Raw genomic sequence first — 15,289 nt, forward strand, 5'->3', positions numbered from 1 at the left:
TGATAACATTTCTTGGGTGAATATTGTAAGTTGGAGTTCAGACTGGATGAAGAGAATATAAAATTTACAAAAAATTCAAATGTCTTTTTAAACTTATTGCAGAGATGACTCAGAGCATTCTGGCACAGGTTAAGAGATGCCCCAGTCTGAACTTTGCAACCTGGCAGTTGACTAAACTACATCAGAAACTGAATCATGGAATTTTCAAACTCTAGCACTCTGTTGTTTCATAGTGCCAATCATCTAGTGGTGAGCTGCTCCTGGATCATCACAGGACATCATCATTGGCTTGGAGAGGGGCACTGAAAGGTGTGTCAGGTGTTTATACCTGATCTACCTCTGGGCAGGCCAGCCAATGACACAGAAGGAAATATTACATTGCATACTGGAAGATACACTGATACTCTTGTGTGCAGTCAGATGAGCTCGGTCTGGGCTGGCATAACAAAGGAAAACTCCACCATGATTATTGAGTGTGTGCCTGAGCCCACTCCTACCAAGCCAGGCTGGGAGCTTCAGCACTGCACTCCCTGGTGCTACCAGTGAAGGGAAGCCTTTCCAGTTCAGATCCTAAAACTGTGAGACAGTGTCTGTACATCAAGGGAGTGAAACCCTTCTGTGCGTGTGGGAATCATTATCCACAGAGAGAACAAGCTGCCCACCCTGTGACAGAGCTCTGCCTGTGCCGTGTCACACGAGCAAGGGCAACAGTACATTCTCCAAGTCCTCTGGCTGAGCAGCACTATGGCCCTAGCCTTCAGATTCTCCAATCCCAGGGGTGCATTGAATGTCATTCTGCTGGTAAGAGTCCTTTAAGTGAAAAGAAAAATCTAGTTTCTCTTTTACCTTGCCCTGCTGGCCTCTTCTCTCCTCTGCTCAGTAATGCAGGACACTCTTTGGAGGCCAGGTGCTCCTTGGCAGTCAGTGACATGATTTACATTTCTATGGCACATTTCACACTAATGGATACCAAAGGACATTTCAAAGGGTCTTTCACAGAGAAAGTCTTACACCTGAGTTATGATAAAACACTGCAGCACATTAGTATTAGAGAGTAGCCTTATGATAAGCAGCAGAGATGAATATTATATAGCTACAAAGGCAATTCTGGCAGGATGAGTGCAGTTCCTTACAGTAGTTCTGGCCAGTACATCAGAACCAATATCATCCCAATTCTTACAAAGGGTGGCACAGAGGTCTCAGTAGCTACAAGCTTTTCTGTCTTAGAAGATAATGTGCACTGAGACAAGAACCATACAGAGAAACTGGAATTAGTAATAAATCCAGAATAAATGAGTTCCACTTACTAGATCAGTCCTCACCATAACCTATCATAAACCTATGTCTTCCCTTCAGCACATGACGACTTGTGGTGAGACCCCAACCCAGAACAAGGCAACGTGTCTGGAAGTAGAGGGCTAATCCTCTGCCCATGTACTGAGATGTCACTGGAGTGATGAAATGGGAGCAATTTACAACAGCTGAGAATTCATTACATAAGGCAATCAGACTTAAAAGAAATGTGATGGCAAGGGTCCTAAACATTTTCAAAACACTGCTGTCAGAACAAATCTCAGTGTACAAAACCCTTCTTTGAGAAGTTGTCAGAGACCCAGATGGGTGACTGGCTTATTCTGTCCTTCCTGGAACACTGTGCACTGTGGTTCTTTTCAGTTGTTATTATTCCTGTACCCTAAACCCCCACTGTGAGGAGTCTCTGGTATGATATCATCCCCAACAGTGAGCTTAAGATTGGCCAAATATTTTGCTGAGCTTTCTTTCCCTCTCTGCCTTGGTAGGTAAAACTTTAGCTTAAAACTTTTGTTTTTCATTATGTCTGTGAAACAAGGAGTTTAAAAACAGATGGAAAACACAACCTGTAAAAGGCAATTAATAAAACGCAACAGCAGTCCCAAGACTGTTCAGAACACTTCATTCAGCAATGCATTGAGACAGAACCTCAGCAAAGCTCCTAAATAACATGTGACAACGCAAAACTCAGGAAAAGGCAAAATAATAACTTGTGGTTTTAAGCATCTTTTATTTGAGTGCTTTGCAGTCATATATGCATATTATATAGGGATCATTCATCTAGCTGAAATATAGCTGGCTTCACTTCAGAACTAAGTTGTATAACCACAGACAATAAAACTATATGGCAAAGTCAGAGGAAAATGAAAAGCAACTGTTCTAGTTGGATTAGAGAACAAATGCCAAGTCAGCAGAACACCACTCTCACTAAGTGAAATTCAGAAGAATGTTGAGGATTGCATTCAAACTCGTGGGGAAGATATCACAGCATCACTAACAACCCAGCATTTGATTTACCTCTAAATGAAAATATAGCACCTCTGGCAGCAAAATGTCTCTACTAGCATTAGAGAAGGCCCAGACGACACCCATGAGTGATCAACATTCATTTCTGAATCACCTGCATTTCCCCAAAAGTCTCCTCAAAGCTTAGCATCAGTCACTGCAGCCTGGTGAAGATTAATATTTCTCAAGAGCTAGTATGAGCATAGCCAGAGCACAAAACTGCTTCTAACACTTCTGTTGGGCTAGGAGCACTCAGAGTTTCAGAGAGGGGCCAGTCAGGCTACAGGATGTCATTACTTTTATTCTAAATACTGTAGTTAATAGCTTGAATGAAGAGGGAATGAAGTCCCTCATATGCCAGCATGACTGTGGAGAAGGTGGGACTATATTCCCAGCTGTGGATCACATTAGTTAGTTAAGGTGCATGACCCCCTCTAGCTTCTGGAGCTGGGAGATCTGCACAAAGGTTGCTGACAGGCCACCACACTCATCCAAAACTACGATGGTAATTGGTGTTATTCCTATAGAAATTTTCTGTTGCATTCTCCATCACAAAATGCATGTTACAGGCAGAAGCCTTGCTCTTGGGTGGCTCTTAATTTTCCTCACTGCCTTCAAGTGCCCAGCTCTCAAGTATTTGCATCATAACAAATTTCACATATTCAAGTGACCAGCATTATTCAGAAACCTTTGATGATGGATGTCTGGGGGAGTCAGCTCTGCTGAAAAGCCCTAATTCTGGTGATTGGCCATTTCAAGCCTCAAAGTGCATTGAGTTATAAGTGGCTCCCATGTAGAGGTTTTCCTTTGCAACTAAAGGCTTAAAACATGAGTGTAGCACCACCCGTGATACAGCAGAACCTAAATCTATTTCACAGAGCAAGAGAAATAGCCCTGCATTGCGAATTTCCTTTATCTTACAATACACTGCACTTCTAATGGCCTATCACATCATTTCCAGAACTCCTCTTACAGGTAGCCCCTAGCCTCTTTACACTTTCAGCAGGCTCAGAAGATTGCAGAAACATAAGACAGTAGAAATACAACGTATTATTCATCCTTCTTCCTGACCGGAGGTTGCCCAGGCAAGCCACTTTGCATGTCCTTTTCCCTAAGAACATTGCACAGCTTGTGGCAAGAAGTGAATGGGATACCTGGGCTGGTGTTTCATCACAACACTCCTCTCTGTTGAGGAACTGGCTCACAGTGAGGTGCAGGCCCTGCTGAAGCAATTTCATTTCTGCCACCTCATCTCTGTCTTTGCCTCCTCCAGCCTCACAATACAATTACAGGACAGCTGCAGGTATATTTGCCCTCTTTCCTTTACACAGTCTGTTTCTCTTCCTCATTCACAGATATATCAATAAGGTGACTGTTTTTTGTGATTAAAATGATATGCCCAGACATTTTAAACCTGTAGTCAAAGTAGATTTGACTGGTCTGAATTCACCTTTGAAGAATAAATAGGAACATGGAAAGGTGCTGGAATAAAAGCGATCACAAAGACTGCAGATCTCTGCTACGTCTAGAGAGACTTGATCTGGAAATAAGAGAGCCCTTCCAGTTCAAGGAAGAACAACTGCTATGTGACTCTCACCTCCAAGCCCTCTTATAATTTCTCATCTCCATGTTGCTTTTCTCGTTCCTAAAAGCCATCCCTTTCCAAGCTATTTACTATGGCACACCATCCTGAGCACAGAAAATACCTCCTCAGCCAGGGAGCTTACTGGGACAGACACGAGTCAGTGAGCACCAACAGATAAGGAATAATTCAATACAGTCTATTCTGCACTCTCTGGCCCTGGGACACTAATCCAGAGGTTAATAAAGCAGTAATCCCTTGCTGATCCGCAGGCTCTGTTTCTCACATCATTACTCCAGGTTATATCTGCTCTCACCACCCTAAATCTCCCTTCCCATCCTTCTTCCCCACCTTGCACTGTCCTCACTAGTGTGACATCATTACAGCCACCTTTCAGGACCCGTGAATGGAGCCACTGATACTCAGTTATTTCAGCTTTCCCTCGTTAATTTACAGGCTATTTGGTTTGCTTTTTGAGCTGGTGGGGTTTAGCTTGTCTTGGAAATGCCCTGGTACCCCAGCATGGAAGCTGCTTCTGGTTCCCAGGGCGGTGCTGAGAGACAGTAACAAAAAAGGTTCAACCTCCAAAAAAGGTTCCCCCGCCTTTCCAGGCACCCCAACTTGCCCCCAGTTGGGAGATGAACAAATTATCCAACCTGAGGTCCTTGTTGCAACCTTGCAATCTCCATTTACTCTGTCAGCTGCTCATTCATCTGTAACAGGAAGCTCTAAACCTTGTCATGGCTCAGACAACCTCCAGTTCAGTTCATGACCCTGTAAACATCTCTGGCAGGCAGAAGGAAGGTGGGAGGAAGGGAAGAAGGCGTACAGCTCCCTGGCAAAGCATGGCTCTACTGTCCCAGGTCAAGCCCTTCACACAGTTAGGTCACCCTGTGACCACTGCCTGATGCTAAAGAGAAAGTAAATGATGCAAAAGCACTGATCTGTGTTAGTCTTATCAGGTTTCTTGTAAATAGAATTTGTCCAAGGACCTGAAGCATAGAGTTTAGCATAATATCAGTAAATATTACATGTTCTGAAATATCTGGATTTTCTCAGTCAGCCTTCACACATCAAGCACAGATGGATCTTGAAGAGGTCTTGCTTTCAGTGGTGTGCTGGAACAGGGAGTTGGTTTTACAGCATGCTTTTACTTAGCAATGATCTGAAGCTTGGTTCCAAGCTTGCCATCTTTTAATTTAATCAGATGTCCTTTGAATAAGGTGCTATATTTTAGGCATGCCAAAGAGGCTGATATAGGGAGAGGTGAAATGCTGCTTCTCTCTCACTTTTGGAAAAGCTCACCATTAGAACTTATCCTGAGACATAAGAGCCAAAGAACAAAGACAACAGGAGCTTTAAAAGGATACAGGAAAAGAGATACCAAACACTCCCAACATCCATCAATGTCTAAGCACAAATTGTTTGCTTTCAGCAGGAGTCCCAGGGCGTCAAACACTTTTACTAGCAGTGAGTACAAGGGTTACCGGGTACATTACTACATTGCAGGGTAGGCTGTTCTGAACTCTCTCCCTTTATTTTGGGGTTAAGAAAGGCTTTGCATCTTTCACATGGATTGAACTTTTCTCAAATTTTTATAAACAAAGCAGCACTCAAAATGATCTGTGTGCTTCAAACCACAAACAAATTCATGAGATACAGTAGAGCCACAGGAGTTGCCCTCCTTGGTAAACTGATATTTAAAGAAGACTAAAGCTGACTGGAGTCCTCATTTCCCATCTGTCCCTCCTGCATCCCTTTCTTCTTCCCATCTCTCCACATGATAAAGAAAAAGGATGCACTACAAAAACAAACAGGTTAAGATGTTTCTGCTACTTTTTCCTGCTGACTAGGAAGGAATAGAAATGCAAAAGCAAGTGTACAAGCCTGTCCTTCCTGCCAACTCACTGCAGCTCTCAAACAGCACATCCCCCATCCCATGAGGGTAAGGAGACACCATATCCCTGCTGGTCCAGAACTGAGCCTAGGAAGAACCTAGATGACCTGGGACAATCTAGGAGTACAGGCATCTGATGCAAAGGGACATCACAACATCTCATGGCTCTTGAAATAAACAGAACAAAAATGCAAAAACACCCCCAGGCCCAGTTGCCACCTCTTTGATATGTTCTGTGGCTGCTAACCTGCCTGCAAACACTTCAGTTACAAAGGAGGTCAACAATTCATCAGCCAGCTGCACCCTCCCATGTGCCACTATTTCCTTTTGTCCTGCCATGAGGAGAATTTGCCAGCTCTCTCATCTCTCTGACAAGCACACAGGACTCTCACACTCCATCCACAGCTCCTGGTTACCTGTTGGCCCTCAAAGTGACCTGCCTGCATTTGATGGCACTAGTGTGAACTGAACGTGAGGACTGTGATGAAGCCATGCTGCTGCATTGATGTCTGAAGCTGTAAAAGTCAGCCAACCTCTTCTGACCCCATTGCCCACTCCTCCCTCCAAGCCACCAAACTTGTGATGGCAACACAATCCCTCCCTATGAACACCTTGCATCAGTCCAACTGCTGGTAACAACTGGTAGCAGCTTCTGTCCTTTAGCACCTGAATAGTTCATTTGGGATTACAGGCACAGCTGCATCCCTGTCTATAAGCTCTTTATGGAATCTTGGCAGCATGAGGATGCAGCACACAGAGGTGGCAGGGGGCTGGAGAGAGGGGAAGGATGCTAGAGTGCTGACTAGGCTGCTTTCCTGAAAGGACAATGACAACTCAGGATTTATCCACTGCAGCTGCTCCCCTTTAAATGCCTATTTTGAATATTTACAGAAGAAGAGGAGAAATAATGAAATTACCTGTTGGAATTTTTTTCCCAGCAGGTTTTCTTCCAGAGAAGAGGTCAGCCTGACAGCACTCAGACTGCCTCCAGCCCTCTGTTTAAACCCAGCTGGCTGAGGCACTGCAGGTTTGTGTGCACACACACACCTCACCCACCTTAATACTGCCCAGCAGAAGGCTAAGGGAGGAGGTACAAAAGTCAGGGGCTGATGAAGACACTGCTAGATACTGTATTGATTTTTCTGACCTGGCACTGACAGATCTAAGCCTAAGCCCAAAGCTGTTAGACCACTGCCAGATCTCAGCCTGGTGTTGATGACTTGTTATGCTGACCTGGGATGGACCCACAGCACAAGCAAGGCTTAATGCCTCCCCTAGAAGGACTTATCATCTGATACTTCCCTGCTAGAAGGCAACCTGATGCATTAACCAGAAACCCCAGGAGTCATGCAATAAACCTGCCTTTCATGGGCATTCACCTTCATTTCAGACATTTGCTGCAAGAGAATCATGGCTTGGCAAGCTTCATCTCATAGCTGAAATCACAGAATCAATTAGGTTGGAAAAAACCTCTAAGATCATCAAGTCCAACTGTTAATGTAGCACTGCCGAGTCCACCACTAAAACATCTCCCAGGTGCTACATTTACATGTCTCATAAATACCTCCAGGGATAGCGACTCAACTGCTTCCCTGGGCAGCCTGTTCCAGGACTTTGGAATCCTTTTGGTGGAGAAATTGTTCCTAATTTCGTATCTACCCCTTCCCTGGCACACTTGAGGCCATTTCCTCTTGTCACTTGGGAGATCAACCCCCATCTTGCTGTGATCTTCTTTCAGGTAATTGTAGAAAGCAGCAAGATGTCTCCTGAGCCCCCCTTTCTCCAGCCTGCTCAGATCCCACTCTAGTACTTTCTTCCCTCAAGCAGATCAACACTCCTGCCCAGCTTGGTGTTGTCTGCAGTCTGACTGAGGGAGCACCCAATTCCCTTGTCCACATCACTGGTGAGGATTTGAAACACACTGGCCCCAGTACTGAGCCCTGTGGAACACCACTGGTGAGTGGCCACCAGCTGGATGCAACTCCATTCACCAGCATGTTTTGGGGTTGGTCATCCAGCAGCGTTTTTACCCAGCAAAGTGAACACCCACCCATGGCACAAGCAGCAGTTATTTGGCTTCTTGGCCTTCCCCTTGATCCTGACCCATAAACACCCAACCCTATTCTCACCATCATTAAGGTAGTTACAATCTTTCCACAAGTCTGATTTACTCCTGTGAAAAGATCCTTTTGCCCTTTTTAATCAAGTTCACTGTATCTAACACCAGCAGGTCTGGTGTTACGTAAATCGATCCATGATCAAAATCTGAAAATTCTGCCAGCAGAATTGTATTGATCTTCTGGTTTTCCCCATTTCTTCCCTCATCATTCCCTGCAACTGGAAGGAGAGATGAGAGTACTACTTGTGCTCCTCATCCTTTAACCAGTCGTCCCCAAAGTCTCACTTGACTGCCCTTGGGTTTGTAACTTGATTGCTGCCTACCTGAAAAAAATCAATAATGGAAGAAAATCCAAGGGCCATATCAGGGTAGGAAGCTTTCTCTTCACATCTTTAACCCAGGCCCCAGGAAGGCAGCATACTTCCCTAAGAGGTGTGTCCAGTCTGCATATGGGGTCTTCAATGATTTTGTTCCCTCATAAATGAGTGTCCTATGAGATTGAAAAAGCCTTTCATGGAGAAGCAATTTAGATGTAGGGTGGAGGCTGATTTAACCTGACACCTCCAGATGAGATGAACCATCATCCCTCATTATTGCTTGGCTCCACTTGCTGAGCCTTGTACCTACTGTGCAAGGGCATCTTGAGATACAGCACAGCTGAAGCAGGACTTAGCCAGGATGGATTCCCAAGAGAATCCTGTTTTCCTCATCTCGGGGAAGGGAGTAAAAAACATGAGAGAGCTTGTTCTGCTCCTTCTCGTCTGTCTAAGCTGCACATTCCCTTGTACAGCTGTCTATTCTTCCTTGCTTTTCCAGGCTATGCACACAGAATCACATTCCTGATCTCCAGGCTACATTTAACATCACATTACAACGGTCCTCAGGGGTAAAGCTGAGCCCCTGCTCTGCTGAGCCCTGTGGTTTGGAGTAGATGCAAGAGAGTTTACCTTGCTAAGCAGTCCCACAGGTTTGTTCTGCCCTCACCCCCATGATGTCTGGGGTTTGGAAGGAAGACAGACGCTGCTGGAGGAGCAGGGGTATCAGCTCCTCTCTAGATTTTGAGCTAGAAAAGCACTAGCCCCCAGGATATCTTCTCCCCCATGAGAGGGTGGCAACAGGTCTCCAACAGGCTAAAATACAGATCCTTCAAGCTCCCACCCTTACCTCCAGCTGACTGCTGAAGAACTCCCCCTGCTCTCTAATCACCAATGAGCACTACCCATGGGGTTTTTCCACCTTCCTCCTCAGCTCTGGAGTCCTCTGTAAGCACAGGCATTTTTGCAGGCACTGATGGATGCTGATTGCTGTGGATGAGAGGGTGACTGTGCATGAAGAGAACCCCAGCAAAGTTCAGTGGCTTGGAAGAGTTTTCCTCGAGGGGACAGACTAGTACAAGCACAGGATTGTCCCTGTCAGACAGCTCATTTTCCTTACTCTGTCCAAGAGAGTGAGAGAGCACTGTCTGCCTGCATTAAAGTGGCTGCACTGCTTATAATTTGCCAACAGGCAGAGTTCACTTGGGGAAAAATGCAAAGCATAGCAGAGTAGGAGAGGAGAGACTCTTAAAACACTTATAACTTTGTTTAACAAAAGACAAAAGACCTCTGGGGGAAAATCTATACCTAATTAAAAGTTTAGCAAGTCCAAGGAGATAGTCAAGGCTACAGAAACCAATTGGTGGGAGCCTGAGACTTACTCACTAGCCGTTAATATTTTAATTCATAATGTTTCTGAGAGAAGAACATGACCCAGAGTTGCACGTGTCTAAGGCATTGCTTCTGGGAGGATCAGGCAAAAAGCTCTCAAGCTGTTGGTGATAGCAGCCATTGTTCATTCAGAAAAAAAGAAAAAGAGAAGCTGTCCAGCTACTTTGAAATAAACAATTGCAGGGAAAAAAAAAATCTGCCTGAATTAGTCTTGCAATCACCTAGGCTGGTCAGCCTAAGTTTCCATGGTAAGCACTCCATTCCAGGAGCCTAAAGCAAATGGTGATGGCAATTTTGGTGGAGGGATGAAGAAAAAGACAGAGAGAGCAGGATGGGAGAGGCAGACAGGAAGCCAGGGAAGCACTTCCCACACATACAGGGCAAGCTAAGGCTGAGACAGACAGAGGTTTGGGCAGCTCTGCTCAGGGAAACATGTGCCTTGTCAACAAAGAAAGCTGCACCAAGGAAGGACCCTCCTCCACTATCAACTACTTATTGAAAGAACCCCTGCACTCCTGAGCCTGTTGTTCAGGTCTGGAAGCGGGACTGGCTCTGGAAGGGTTTGGGCAATGCTGTGGCTCCTGCAGCAAGCACCACAAAGCAAACGCCAACAGAAGGGCTGGTAATGTAACTCAGCTGAAGGGAGACAAAGTTCACAGAACCAGAGCTACTTAGGCTGGAAAAGGCCTTTAAGATCATCGAGGTCAGCTGTTAACCCAAGCACTGCCAAATTCACCACAGCTACACATCTTTTATATCTGCTCAGCACCTCCAGCCCCAAGCCCAGGGCACACAGGGTCACAAATGCAGCTCAACAAATACAGAAGGGTAGTTGGAGGGTTTTACTCTGGCCCCCAGTAGCCCCAGAATCCACCTTTAAATCCCTCCAAGGCCAGCAGCAAAGATGCACACAAAGGATCAGCTCCCCCCAGTCCCAGCACAGCAGCCCCATGGCCTGGTTATGCACACACACTGCTGGGAAGAAAAAAACCAGCCCAGTTTGCTCTGCTGCTTGAACACCCATCCCTGAGTTATTGAGAAATGACCATCACTTGTGCAATAGAGCTTTTCAGTGCCAGCAATAGCAGGAGGCAGACACGGCACAGGGGACAGAGATTGCCAGCCCTCCCCCCCCCTCGCCACCCCCGCAGCACAGGCAGACACACAAACTTACCTTTCACTCCTTCCTTCACTAACTGTCTTATCGCCATAGCAACTGTAATCCTAGGTCATGCAGCTAGGAAAAAAGAATAAATATAGCACAAATGAAGATATACACTATCGCCAAACACAGCCTCAGTGGTAGAATCTAATTTTCATTAGAGGCATAACAGTGGTTTTGCATAATTATACATATATTAATGCCCAACATGCCCATCTTCAGTGGGAATTCATTAATTCAGTTCTAAATAAAAAGGATTGCTCATTGCAGGTTAATTTATTTTTTTTTTCATTTTAAAGCAGAAAATATTTCTAAAAGCTCAAATCATACTTTTACAGCTTTTCCTTAATCCTGAGATTAACAGAGAAAGGAAAACACAAAGATTAAGGCGGCTCTGAAGTAAAAACATGGCAAAACACGTAACAGCAAACTTTGCTGCTTTTGAAATGTGAGAAGTGAGAACAGGCAATAAAAAAATGTGGCCAGATGCTGCACTATACCTGGAATTGAGTCCCCAAGGAAAGCATCTCGCAGCCTTTGGTGCTTGTGGTGAAAGCAATACAGCAGCATCACACTGAGAAGAACACACCACTGCAAGCAACCGAACACAGGTTTGGCTGGCACCAGAATTTACTGCACAGCTTGAGGTCAGCATTTACAAGAGGAGGCTTATTTACTCTGATGGCACAGATACAAGATAGCAGCACCAAGGGACAGCCCCAGCCAAGCACGCTGTAAAACAGAGAAACCCCTCCTCTGCATCTTTCCTTCTTTAATTTGCTCCTCAGGTTCCTTCATTACCTACTAAACACAAACACCCTGAGGCTGGCACCTTACACTCCTCTTCATTACTGTCTCCATGTGGGCCTTGTCTGAGTGATGGGGAGCCCCTGGTGCTGGTCAGACCCCACCTTGCCTGTGTGTGGGGCAGTGCCTGGGGCACTGTGGTTTTTGTCACTTCAGGTGGCAGGTGCCTGGGTATGTGGGTCCTCTGGGACTTCACAGTGAGCTCTTTTATTGCAAGCATGCATGTGGCTCTAAGGATGCTCCCAAAGTCCTGACCTGGTGCATGCTGGACTAAATAATATAATAAAAGCAGCACCCTAAGGAGATGTCTCTTCTCTAACTTCATCAATATCCTAGCCAGGGAGGCAAGGAGAATCTACTATTTGGTTTTGTCTCCACAGAGGCTTATTTAATTCCTCACTTGCTGAAAAGACAAGGAGAACTAGGACAAAGGGAAGAGGAAGGTTAGGCTTGAGGAAAGGGTTTGGAGGAAGAAAAAAGGGGGAGGTGCAGAATAAATGGAAAGACAGAAGAAGAGACAAAGAGAGGTCTGTCCTAACAGCAACAAAAATCTCTCATGGCTGTCAATCTCTAGTTCCTCTACTCCTTGTGTTGTCATTAGTACACAGTTCAAAGCTCAGCCAGTGTGAGGGAGAAATCTCCCTTCTCACTCAAGCTTCTGCAGGAGGGAGAGGGAACTCGCTGCCTATCTGTCCAAGCCTACGTTTGTCCTGGCCAGGGTCTTGCTGGTCCTTCTCTGTGCAGCAGTGAGCTCTCCCTAGCATGGACCTTTGGGATGTGCAGCAGATCCAAATATGGCACCTTCACACTGACAGCATCTCCTGCCCTGGAGGTACCTGGGCTGTGGAAGCCCACCTATCCATGATGAAAAGAGGGATAGCAGCTTGCTTCAGATGCTGCTGGGCAAAAACACTTTTTTTTTTTTAAACAATGAACATACACCTCTGACACACTTGTGCCTACTGTGTCTGTTCTCCTCTATTGACTGCCAACCTAGACAGAAGAGGAGCTTTTTAGAGAGGTCAGATGGGGCCTGGCAGAGGGTCCTGCTGGGCACGAGCTGTGAGGTCACTGGAGGAAAGAACCCACCTTCTCTCTGTGAAGCTGTGCTGTAGGTGTGTGGGGGCTGTTTGCCCAGACTACCCAGCCTTCTGCCTGATCAGAGAGCAGTGGCAGTGTTAAAACCTCCAGAAAAACAGGGTAAATGTTCAAATGTCTGTGATGAAGTTTACCTGTGGGAGCAGGACAGATATTGAGATATTGTGGCTAATCCAGAGAAAAGATTCAAAATCGTCTCTGAACTGGTGAAGAGAATAAAACCAGACACTCCTCTGATATGCATGTTTTTGCAATTACCACCTCTGGCTGCCTAAAATAGTAGGTAGGCCCTGGGATGGGGAAATGAGACATACAGGGACTTGCTCCATCCCTGGAATTATTCAAGGCCAGACTGGACAGGGCTTTGAGCAACCTGGTCTAGGTGGAATGTGTCCCTGCCCATGCAGGAAGGAATTGGGATACATTCAAGGAAGAGCTGAAATATGACCTAAGAAGTTTGTAGAGACAAGCTTGTAGAGTCCCAGAAATATTATCCCCTGCTTCCTTTCCAGTGACTCCTGCAGTGTTGATACAAGTTTGGTCTCTCCCTAGATGTTCCTTTCCTGCAGGTATCCCTGCACATACAAATCCCTTGACATGGGAAACCAAGCCCCAGTGTTCCTCCCCACTCCACCTCTCAGGGGTTTTTTATCCATGTTATCTGCTGTGACTCCACAGTGCTGTGGCAGCAGCAGGGAGAGGAATAGCTCTGCTGGGAAACATGGCAGGGTGGTGCCCTCCCTGCAAACGTGGTCACTGAGCCACACCGAGGAAAAGCAAAGCAGTAAGTATTCAAGGGACACAGTCTCTGCTCCCCTTTGGAGGGACATTTAAGCCAGCTGAAGAGGCAGAGGGGATGTGTGAGCATATCCAGCAGGATGAGCTTTATGATTTAGGCAAACAGTGTAAATGCTTAAGTACTTATATCTAATACCATTCCTGGCACTCTCACCAATGGACTCTCCTGCCCAGCCATGCAGACCAGTCTCAGATGCTGTGTCACAGCTGGGACCTATGGAATTCCATCATTCTGCCTACAGGCACGCCTGGAAATCTTGCCCATGCAGTGTGGCCCTCTCCTTCTGCCCTGCCTCCCCACCGGAGGGGACAGGCAAGCGATGTTCAACCTGTCTCGCCGTGGCTGGGGATCTCTGTGCTGTGTATGGCACCTTGCAGGGCGGTATCAACATGAGGCAGGGGAGCAGGGGATTTGTTGCAGTGTTTTGCTGAAGTCAAACAGCAATTGCTGACCAGAGAGGGAAATGGAAGATGTGGCAAACCTGCACTTGGCAGTCCAGCGCTGAGCTGAAGCTTGCTCATACCAGGGACGGGGCTCTCCTACCCCTCACGGGCTGCTGGTGTTCCCACAGCAGCAGCAGGGCAATCACATTCCTCCTTCTCTCGTGCACACTGATTAAAATCATGCTCATCACAAGTGCCTCAGCTCGAGCACCCAGCCCTTTAATTGCTGCAATGAAGGATATGAATGTAGGCTATTCTGAGGCCAGCAAAGCAGAAAATTAGCATTTAGCATGAAAATGATACCCCTGCATCATCACTAGTGCAAAGCAAACAATACAACCAGCCAGGCTGCCTCTTTCCCTCCCTACCTGCGTGCTTGGACTCATGCAGTGCTGCAGCAGCCCCATTGCTTTCCACACACGTGGGGCCTGACCCTCTGAAGCTGCCACCAGGGGACAGGCAGGGGCTGCAAGGTGGCATCTGCTTGCTGACTCTGAGCTTTTGATGAAGCAGGTTTATACAGTCCTGCTGAAATAATCCTCCCTCAGATGTCAAAATGCCACATTAGCTGCTGCATTGATTCCTGCGGTATTTACAGAGCAGAAGAATGCAGCAGCAAGTGGGGGTGAGGCTGGAGGGAAGGAACACCCCCAGTGTGTCCTGTCCCTCAAGGTCAATCATCCATATGAGTGTGATCTCCAGACCCTTAGCCCTCTCCATCATTACTGCAAATTCCCCTCAGGCCCTCTCACCTTTTTATTATCTAGGCTGGTCCGACACAAATAGACATTAAAATGCTGTGTCCACAGAAGCCTAAAAGGAAAGGCTGTTTTTTTACCAGTCAGGCTGGGATGGAGCCATCATCTGGTAGATGATAACTAACCTTCCAAATCTATGAGCAGTGTGAGGGTGACTGCTGTGCTTTCCCACCCCAGCCAGGGCTCTGCACGCTGGTGTTGTCTACCACAGGGAGAGCTGCCATTTCCCTGGCCTCCCACGTGTAGGTAGGTGCCTGAGCATCCTTGCCTAAAAGGGAGAGTATTTCAACGTTTCAACGTGGATCCGTGACCTCTTCGGGTTCCTGAGCAAATCGATAATGCTGCAGTGCCAGAGACTCAGTTCTGATTAGCAGACGGAGTAGTAATTTACATGGCATGAGGAGGGTCCTGCTGGTACCCAACAGTGCAAGTGTGCACACACACACACACACACACGCACACACACACACACACACACACACACACACACACACACACACGATGGCTCCTGCGGCCCCAGGTCCCCTCATGTCCCACCATGGGATCTGCTGCAGCTCCCTGCCAACCCAGTGCCCCTCTTTCCCCTGCCCACAGAGGCAGGA

The 15,289-nt window shown here is 46.5% G+C and overlaps 1 protein-coding gene across 1 annotated transcript in view; it reads right to left on the bottom strand.

The window, feature by feature from the left end:
- Window positions 1-15,175, bottom strand: part of GRAP2 (GRB2 related adaptor protein 2) — a 103,428-nt gene extending 88,253 nt beyond the window's left edge. Inside the window, exons 1-2 of the mRNA XM_088165283.1 lie at window positions 11,283-15,175; window positions 10,795-10,857 (exon numbers count right to left, since the gene is read on the bottom strand). The gene's annotated coding sequence lies outside the window, so the exon portion shown is untranslated. The remainder of the gene's footprint in view (window positions 1-10,794; window positions 10,858-11,282) is intronic.
- Between the last annotated feature and the right edge of the window lie 114 nt (window positions 15,176-15,289).

The sequence above is a fragment of the Sturnus vulgaris genome, chromosome 5 (assembly GCF_052056855.1).
Source record: "Sturnus vulgaris isolate bStuVul1 chromosome 5, bStuVul1.hap1, whole genome shotgun sequence".
NCBI classification, from domain to species: domain Eukaryota; kingdom Metazoa; phylum Chordata; class Aves; order Passeriformes; family Sturnidae; genus Sturnus; species Sturnus vulgaris.